Source organism: Trichomycterus rosablanca, chromosome 10 (assembly GCF_030014385.1).
Source record: "Trichomycterus rosablanca isolate fTriRos1 chromosome 10, fTriRos1.hap1, whole genome shotgun sequence".
NCBI classification, from domain to species: Eukaryota; Metazoa; Chordata; class Actinopteri; order Siluriformes; family Trichomycteridae; genus Trichomycterus; species Trichomycterus rosablanca.
In genome coordinates this window covers 8,478,396-8,488,651 of record NC_085997.1, presented here as the reverse complement: position 1 = coordinate 8,488,651, position 10,256 = coordinate 8,478,396, and the positions used below count along the sequence as shown (strand labels likewise).

Sequence of the window (10,256 nt, the reverse complement as noted above, 5' to 3'; positions counted from 1 at the left end):
CCACATATCAATGATTAAAATTGAATGTTTTCCTTCATCTACCACGGGTAGTTAGGAAGTATCTCTAATTTCACAAGTGTTGTCTCGCATCAGCGACAGCAACTTGTTTGGCTAACCCAGGTTAGGGCTTATGCTAAGAAAACCTACAGGTTTTGATGATTTAGAGATGTATTTACCAGCAGGTATCAAACAATATAACCAATGACATAGCTAGACAAAAGACAGAGTCAATTAAGCATGTAGACACCGAACGCTTTAAACTACATACGCTACTAGAAGAAGACAAGCTAAGATAGGTATACAAGACAACAAAGTACCTAACTCAAGGATAGAACTGAACCACTCAGTGGCTTCCAATTCATTAAGGATACAAAACAAATTTAATACCAGTCACACGTGATATTAAATTTAGTTAAATTCAAAGAGCTTTATTAGCATGACTGTTGTAGTGGTTACAGTATTGCTAAAGCATTAAAATACATTTACATGAATGTACTAAACTAACTTGTTGCTCAAGTTCATTACTCTGTTTAGCCAACAGAGGGAGACAATGTTGAGTACAATTATCTACCCTTATAGGGAGCGCAATTACCGAGTCGACCACTAGGGGGTAATAATGTTCAACAAGACAGGGGGCGTCGCACAAAAGTGTCAGTCACTCTGACGTCACTAAGCACCGCCCCTTTAAGGTCATTCGCTGTAGCATGGGATTTCTCCCAGTCCACCTTGAACCACCGAAGGGTCAACACCACGCATTAACACAGATATAAAGCCAAAGTTTGCTTAAAAACAACTTACACACAGCTTTATTAATAAAGCTTACCAACTCAATCGCGATTGGAGAGTTTTTCACTTATTTCAGCACTAAGAGAACAAGTTTTACACCACTTTAACACTATTATGCAATCAGAATCTCGTGACGCGTTAGTTTATGGTTTATTAAGTTATCGCTTAACTAGTGTGGCTTTTCTAAGTTATTCCTCTAATACCAAAGCCTGGATTTTCGCAGATAATTGGTCTAGAACTTAAACTAAGATTTGGAATATCGCAAACCAAAGCAAGCTGAAAACTTTAAGGCACACACACATTTAGCCAACTCAAGCACGTTTGGTCATTTGTTTGATCAAACGTGACGCACACACATAAGCGAACTCAAGCACGTTTGGTGCAAACCATTCGCTTTAACACAACGCACAGCTGTGTTCGTTATAACACACATGGAGGTGTTTAATATGAACAAGAAGAGTTTTCTATGAGCAGTAATTTCGTTTAACTCGCAGCTTATATGGAGTTTGATCGCAGTTCAGCAGGGTTAGTTCAATGTTTCACGCATGTTAATCGCATTTAGAATGTTACGCATTCTCACACTCGATTCCTAATTTGGGCAGGTTTATCAGCATGTACATAGCACGTGGATTTTAATTCCTAGATTTGATTTCCATTGCCTCACACGGGGCACCAAATAATGTAGTATTAATTGGATTAAAATAATGATCGATTAATTAATTAGATAATTAATTAATTATATAATTAATAGCCTTTATAACGAAGCACCACCAGCGATTTTGGATTTAAAGGTTGACCGCTGGGAACCTAAGTTTTAATATATCATACATAAACAAGTCTCTTTCCTCGGATTGTAAGTTCTTTCAAATGGACTATTCCTCGCCTCAAAGCAATTAAAAACACTGTGCCAAGTTGCATAAAACGATAATGTTTATTAAAAGAACAATAAAACTAAGAATACAATGCTTACTACCTAAATACCTAAAGATTCATGCATACATTGTTAGATGGACTACTATATAAAATTAGTTTGAGATTTACGATGGGATGATGGAAGGAAACCCTTCTAAGATCTAATTAAAGAGTATACGAAAATAGTGTAACGAACAGAACATTTGTAGTGAAACCCAACTTTTTTTAACAAGAGCACATAAACCGTGTCACCTGGAGCCGTAAGCCGTAGGAGGAAGAAGCGGAATACCCCAGTTTAGATCACCTCGCCGCCGGTCGTCTTGGTTGATTCTATTTCGGCCTTGGATCCGTAGAACACTTGCGGTCCTAACGTCTCTCCACCGACGAATCTCGAACACACACGCGTACAGAAGGTGTCCGTTGGGGCCAAATGATGCTCCTTGCTGAGTCTCTCCACTCTCAAACCTGTTAGAAGTGTTTTTTTGTTAGTTTTTTTGGAAATGGAAAAAAATTTTTAGTAAATAAGTACAAGTCAGCTTAAGTGCTTAGTAAAAAGGTGGGTTTTTAATCGTTTTTAAAGACAGCAAGAGACTCAGATGTTCGGACAGACAGAGGAAGTTCATTCCACCACTTGGGTGCTAGAACAGAGAAGAGCCTTGATGCTTGTCTTCCTTTAGTCCTGGGTGGGGGCTCAAGTCGAGCGAGACTAGTGGCTCGGAGGTTGCGTGGTACAGAGCGGGGTTTGATTAGACCACGATGGTAGCTTGGGGCTGGTCCATTTTTGGCTTTGTAGGCGAGCATCAGTGTTTTAAACTGAATGCGTGCAGCTACAGCTCATGCTTTATACAAATTTACATCTTTAACCCTCTACCATACATAATAATGTGAAAAGATTAGTTTCAAGATTGTTTCAAAGTTATTGCATGTTTGTCAATTTAAAAAAATTAATAAAGGTCTTTAAACTAAACGATGAATGAAAATAGAGCGTAAACTGACCTCATTTTTGACGCAGCGTTTCAGTGAGCAATGACGAAACGAGTCTTACATTACATGTTGCCTTTAAACGATCATAATGTTTCTGCATTGGAGAATGCGGGCATCGATCCCTCTATCTCTCACAGGCGAAGCAAGCGCTCTACCAATTGAGCTAATTCCCCGTATAAAGAACTCGCCTTTACCCTTTGTAAATTGTAATGTACTAACAGATCATTGATGCTGCATTATAAAGTGGGGGTTCAACGTGTTTAAGCTCACGTACTCATGTTTATCGCAGCCTTTAGGACGAACTGAACCAAATCGTAACTGTCTTTGTACCACTGACAGACTGACTTAAGGGTTGATGCTGCATTATGTAAGGGCCAAAATAGTGCAGGATATACCAACTGTTTAGTACCAGTTTGGTGTAGCTTGTGCTCCATCACAAGTGTGGCGATTGCACTTGCAACCTCTTTGACTTCTATTGGAAAATGCAGGTAGAAATTGCATACGTAGTTGCTCGTTTCGATCTGGCCCTCAACCAGTGGTAGTGTGGCCGAGCGGTCTAAGGCGCTGGATTAAGGCTCCAGTCTCTTCGGGGGCGTGGGTTCGAATCCCACCGCTGCCAACTCATGCTTTTCAACGCCGGCTCCATGTTTACCCACCCAATGCAACGTATACTCAATCACAATCCCAAGTGTGGCACACGCGATTGGCCCTTTTTGACCCACAACCTTTCTTAACTTTTTTTTTTATGTAACATGAAACAGTTCGACCGCACTGTGCACACAAACCTTAACTTGGTGTACCTTTGTATCGTTGCTGTTATCTCTAGCATCACTCTGACTACATGCAACTATGATATAATAGGAAACATAATAAAAAAAAAAAACTTGTACTCACCCAATAACTGTGTTTATATCTAAAATGGAACGCAGACACTGTGAAAACAGCATACGTTCTAAAGCCAATTAGCTTTTAAACAAGCTCAAACACACCGATGCACCACGGAGTCTTAAATTAAGCATAAATTTAGCAGAAGAAATGTTGTAAGAAAGGAAGCCCTTAAATACTGACCGTCCTGTTGCTCTGCTTGCAAGCTTACTGTAACAAAAGAAAGGTCGTGTATCTGATGGGTTAAGATCAGTCGCTACTCCAACAGTTCTTCGCTGTGGCTGGTTAAATGCTGGAAATTACCGCTTAACTAATGCAATAGGAAGCAACTCACTCGAACAGGGACTTGAACCCTGGACCCTCAGATTAAATGTCTGATGCTCTACCAACTGACCTATCCGGGCTCTGCAACCTGCTTTAATCCTCACAAGAATGTGACTTAAATTACAAACTTTAACATACGTTGTCCTGTAGAACTTCAATTAATATAAAATGTTTTTATTTCTGTTTCGGCTCTCTTGAAGGCGATTATATCAAGTTTTAGGTGAAGTATGTTGCTGCTTACACACACTAAAAAAAACATCTCAGGAGGAGAATTTTGCAGGTAGATTACAAACAGATTCCTTTCTTTCACTTTTTTCCGTTTTTCCTGTATCAATTGCACGATTGTTTTCCAGTCCTTAAATGTTATGTGCATTTATATGTGGCAAGAAAAAAAAATCCATAAAAATCTAATTGAGTTAGCAAAGAACCTTGAATTATACTACAGAGTTCTTCAAGTAGAAACAGTTCTAGCAAAAACACAAAAAACCCTTAAGACTTCTTAGTCTTAGTTTTTTAGTATTTCAAATGACACTCATAATTTATAATCACTGATTTGTGAGATATCAGCAGTAGTAGGTCATGTTTAACTGGTTTAATATTGTTTAAGCGCTGATTATCGGCTGTTTTTCATGAGTATGTTGGGCGGTTTTCCATGCATTTTGGCGGACTTTGAAATGCGCAATCTGGCAACCCTGGCTGAAGCGTTCATTCATATTTTGGAGCGATGTATGTTTGTATGCTAGAATATAAATAACATCTTTTACAAACTGCTGTATATTTACATTGACATTTTCTCTTCTGTCTAAACATTTTTGGAATTGGGTTTGCAAAAGTGAGCGATACTGTGGATAATATATTTAATGAGCTAAACTAACTGAGAGAAGCGCTAACGGTGGTGGAAGAGTCTAAAAGGGTTTGGAACATAGTCGTATCATCATAGCAGTACAACACAGTTTTGTCCGTAGCATCCGAAAATATCCAGAAGCTAATATACAAAAAACTTTTATTTTAATAAACTTACCTTAAACTTGTTAATAAAGTATGACCATAAAATCTAAACAAACACAGTATCCGCTGCTGCAGTCTCTACACAAACTTAAATCTCAAGCAACATTTTATGGATATTACGGTAATGCACTGAAAACGCGTCCTACAGTCATGCAAGCACATACAGTACATTTACATTTTCAGCATTTAGCAGACACTTTTATCCAAAGCGACTTACACAATGAGCAATTGAGAGTTAAGGGCCTTGCTCAGGGACCCAACAGTGGCAACTTGGTGGTGGCGGGGCTTGAACCGTCAACCTTCTGATTACTAGTCCAGTACCTTAACCACCAAGCTATCACTGGCTATCACACACAACAGTGTCTGAGTTTACACTAATCAACCATAACATTAAAACCACCTCCTTGTTTCTACACTCACTGTCTATTTTATCAGCTCCACTTACCATATAGGAGCACTTTGTAGTTCTACAATTATTGACAGGACCACCACAGAGCAGGTATTATTTGGATGGTGGATCATTCTTAGCACTGCAGTGACACTGACATGGTGGTGGTGTGTTAGTGTGTGTTGTGCTGGCATGAGTGGATCTGACACAGCAGCGCTGCTGGAGTTTTTAAATACCGTGTCCACTCACTGTCCACTCTATTAGACACTCCTACCTAATTGGTCCACCTTGTAGATGTAAAGTCCGAAACGATCACTCATCTATCGCTGCTGTTTTAATTGGTCATCTTCTAGACCTTCATCAGTGGTCACAGGACGCTTCCCACAGGGTGCTGATGGCTGGATGTTTTTGGTTGGTGGACTATTCTCAGTCCAGCAGCGCTGCTGTGTCTTATCCAGTCATTCCAGCACAACACACACTAACATACCACCACCTGAATTTCCTGCACAAATTTGTAATAAAATATTTTCTGCCTTACTCAGCCCTCTGCTTCCTTGTATAGAAATAGGCTAAAAACAGGGGGTAGTAAGTCCTGCTGTCCACAACAAAGGACATTGGATAAATGTTTTGTTTAGAAAGGGTTAAAATTGCTGTACATTTCTGTAATCTTTATAAACTGAAGTTACAACTCATATTGAACAAAACTGATCTCTTACTTTGCTTATTTCCATAAAACGTGAAATATGACATGGCAGCCATTTTTAAAAGAAAGTTCATGAGCTGCTTGCCACACACCCTCAAATGTGACATTAATAAAAAGCCCAGGATGTACTCTATAAAATACAGTAGTACTCAAATGGATTGCATAAACGGTGCTTGAGTTAGAGATCTCGGACACATGTCAAGTAAAATTTATTTATATAGCGCTTTTTACAATGAACATTGTCTCAAAGCAACTTTACAAAATCCAGGACCAACAGACCAAAAACCCCTATTGAGCAAGCCAAGGGCGACTGTGGCAGGGAAAAACTCAGGAAGAAACCTTGAGAGGAACCAGACTCAGCAGGGACCCGTCCTTCTTGGGTGGCCTGGAGGATACTTTAAATAAATAGGATTTACACAAATCATACAAACACTAAATTAAATTGAACTGAAAGTTGTAACTAGCAAAAAAATAATGTGAGTTCTTCATTGTTCAGTCCAGTGTGTGATAAAAGTCCGTTTTAAGTTCTGGACATTTTTGGTGCAAACACGCCAGGTGTCCGTCACATCTAGTAGGAGCAGCATTGTTGGCACTGCAGTCTCGACTTGCAGTCTTTAACCTCGAGAGGGTGAACAGGTTTCCGTCAGAGCCTCCTCGGGTTAAAACAACAGAAGATGTTGTTACAATGTGAAATCGTTAAGAATAAAATATCAGAGAGTTTTACAGGTTTAGACTCCAGCACCCCTAACTATTACAGCATAACTAGGTTTGCTTGTTTAGTTTGAAAATACCAATCAAAAGCCTGAGTAAATAAATATGTTTTCAATCTATACTTGAACATAGAGACTGTGTCCGAGTTCTGACAGCGGATCTCCCTAAGTTTGAAGCAGATCTGTGATGGAAATGTTGTGTTTCAATAAACAATAAAAGTTATCAGGAGCAATTTCTTAAAAAGACTCCAAAGGGGTTACCAAAAGTACAGTTGTTTTACATCAGGGGTGCCCAATACGTCAATCACGATCTACCAGTCGATCGCACAGTGCATACTGGTAGATCGCCCCTCATTCTAACAGGTCAACGTGATTGACATGAAACGTGGCCATTGTTTTTGTAAATTTGCGGTTTGCCTCCACCTAGTGGACATTTTAAGAAATGCAATATATTACAGGTTAGAACATAACATTAAAACAACCTCTTTGTTTCTAAACTCACTGTCCATTTTATCAGCTCCACTTACCATATTGAAGCACTTCGTAGTTCTACAATTACAGACTGTAGTCCATCTGTTTCTCTACATAATTTTAAAACCTGGAGAACGCGGGCACCGATCTCACTACCTCTCGCATGCTAAGCGAGAGCCAAATAGGCAAATTTTTGCTCAAGTCCAATCATAAAGACCAATTCCAATACCAGGAGTCGAACTCCGCCGCCTGGGTGAAAACCAGGAATCCTGACCGCTAGACCATATGGGAAACTGCAAGGCTCTGCACCGGCTGACACCAGCATCAGCCACTTCTTTTCGCTCTGCCAAGCCTTTGTCCCCTTAACAAGACCTGCATTGTTGGATCTGGGGTACAAAGAACCACACACAAGGAGAAAAAAGGCATAAGGTAACCGAGCCAGCCAGGAGTCGAACCTAGAATCTTCTGATCCGTAGTCAGACGCATTATCCATTGCGCCACTTGCCCCTGCATGATTATGGTCGTGACCTCCCTGAAGCTCCAGCCCCATTTCTGTCTCTTGACCGAGGAGAGAAGCACGGCATACAAAAAGACAGTGCCTGGATTCGAAACGGGGTTGCTGCGGCCACAACGCAGAGTACTAACCACTATACAATCAAGCTTCCCAGTGGTCAGCCACTGGTGGCTCATGTTGGCTGCTCCTTGATAGACTCCCTCATATACCGGGAGTCGAACGCAGGCCACCTGGCTAAAAGCAGTTTAGAGCCAAGTGTATTATGCTAGCAGGGGCCCCCAAGGGGGATAGGTCTCAACTGAGGTGCCAGACTAAACGTACAGCCCAACGTCTGCAGCAGGACGTTGCGTGATGGAAGCAAATTATCAATCTCTTATCAATCTCGTATTGACAATGGCTACAACACTGATCCAGTGTGGCTCCTCACAGGTACCACATTACTGCGCGGGAGTGTACTTCCGTACTATGCCAAGAAAACTTGATGTAGCGTACAACTAAAGGAATGCGATATAGTGCTGGAAGATGCGCCCCTAGGTCGAAAGGCACTCAACAAGCTACTGGGGAAGAGCCGATGGTCATCTTGAGTAGGATCAATGCTTATGATGCGCCAGGATCAAAGCCGCAAGGTCGTCTTGGTGCTGATGTCGCTTGGTCGAAAGGGAAGATCAAATCAGATATATCATCAGACTAGGAACTTGGAATGTACGAACCATGAACCAAGGCAAACTCGACATTGTCAAAGCCAAAATGGACAGAACAGGACTTGATTTACTCAGAATTAGTGAACTAAAGTGGACTCAATCCGGACATTTCCAGTCAAACGAACATTGGGTCTACTATTCTGGAAATGATAACCAAAGACGAAATGGCGTTGCCTTTATTCTTAATCGAAGACTGGCCAATACTGTCCTGAAGTACAACACAGTGAGCGATAGAGTCATCTTGATACGACTACAAGGAGCACCAATCCATGTCACAGTCATACAAGTCTACTCACCAACAACAGATGCCAAGGAGGAGGATGTTGAACTATTCTATGAACAAGTTCAAGAGGAAATTGACAGGACGCCAAATCAAGACTTACTCATTATCATGGGAGATTTTAATGCCAAAGTGGGCCATGGCAAACAAGGAACTGTTGTTGGAAAGTTTGGACTTAGCAAACGAAATGAAGCTGGAGAAAGATTAATTGACGTTTGTACAAAAAATCAACTGTCCATCATGAACACTTTCTTTCAACATCACAAAAGGAGACTCTACAGTACACATGGACATCACCAAATGGGGCCTATAAGAATCAGATTGACTACATATGTGTTCGCCAAAGATGGAGGTCGTCTATCATTACCGTGAAGACACAGCCAGGAGCTGACTGTGGAACTGATCATGAACTTTTAACATAAAAAATTAGAGTCAAGCTGCACAAACGGACTAGACAACAGGCTGTTCCTAACTTTGACTTGACCAAAATACCTGAAGTTTTCTGGAATAGTCTGCACAACCGGTTCACATCTCTGGACACGGATGAAAATAAGCCTGAGGAACACATATAAAGACTATTATTACCGAAGAAGCTAGCAAGTCAATAAACAAGAGACAGAAAAGACCCCAGCAGCCGTGGATAACAGAAAAGACTCTAAAGATCATTGAAGAAAGACGAAAGGCAAGGGCAAAAGGTAACAAGCTGCTCCCTGGTAGACTGCAGTCATACTTCCAACAGAACAAGACGCTTGAGCAACAGCAACAAGGCGCAGAGGAACTAATAGGCAAAAAATAGTCAAACCTGGGCTGCCTGGGTGAAAATCAGGAATCCTGACCGCTGGACCGTATGGGAAACTGCAAGCACAGCACTGGCAAAGACAAAGAAAGGGAAGCGCTTCAGTCCGATTTGAACAACTTTGAACCAACGGTCGCTGTGTCGCGGAGCCTGGGATTAGTTCTGCTGGCAGACAAAGCCATTTGTTCATGAATCAGGGCCTGAACAGAGAAACCGACCGACGTTGAGGTGATTCGGCTCCGGACTAGGGCTGAAACGATTCCTCGAGTAACTCGAGTAATTCGAATACTAAAAATGATCGATTCAAATTTTTCGCATCGAGGAATCGTTTATTCCATACACCGATACCTAGCTCACGGTGTTCCGCACGGACTTTCACTTTCACAACGCGTTCACGCTGTGTTTAGGTGACGCAAGGAAGCCCCAGGGCTGCGTCCCAAAACTCTCAATTAAACAGTACCTAACAGGACTTAATCCGGGTAGTTTTCACCTGTTTGTACACACTCGTACTGTTCAGTATGTAGTAGCGATTTGAAACGGAGCCGAGATTTGATAGAGCGGACTGTAAAATGGAAAGAGAGAGAGAATATAGCGGGATGAGCAGAGAGGAACAGAGAAAACGACTGAAAGTTTGATATCAGTTGCACAAATTAGAGGCAATGTTTATGTATTATTGTTTATTATATATATATATATATTAGGGCTGTCGAAGTTAACGCGATAATAACGCATTAACGCGATTTCAATTTAACGCGATTAAAAATAATAGTGCCGTTAACGCAAATTCTAGTTAA

At 41.0% G+C, this 10,256-nt stretch overlaps 1 non-coding gene and 1 pseudogene across 1 annotated transcript; both read left to right on the top strand.

Annotated features, from left to right (window-relative positions):
* The first annotated feature begins 3,219 nt into the window (after positions 1–3,219).
* Positions 3,220–3,301, top strand: trnal-aag (transfer RNA leucine (anticodon AAG)). Its single transcript has one exon. It is a non-coding gene; the product is annotated as a tRNA-Leu (tRNA).
* Positions 3,302–8,078: 4,777 nt separating this feature from the next.
* On the top strand, positions 8,079–9,238 carry LOC134321635 (craniofacial development protein 2-like; annotated as a pseudogene).
* Positions 9,239–10,256: the final 1,018 nt, after the last annotated feature.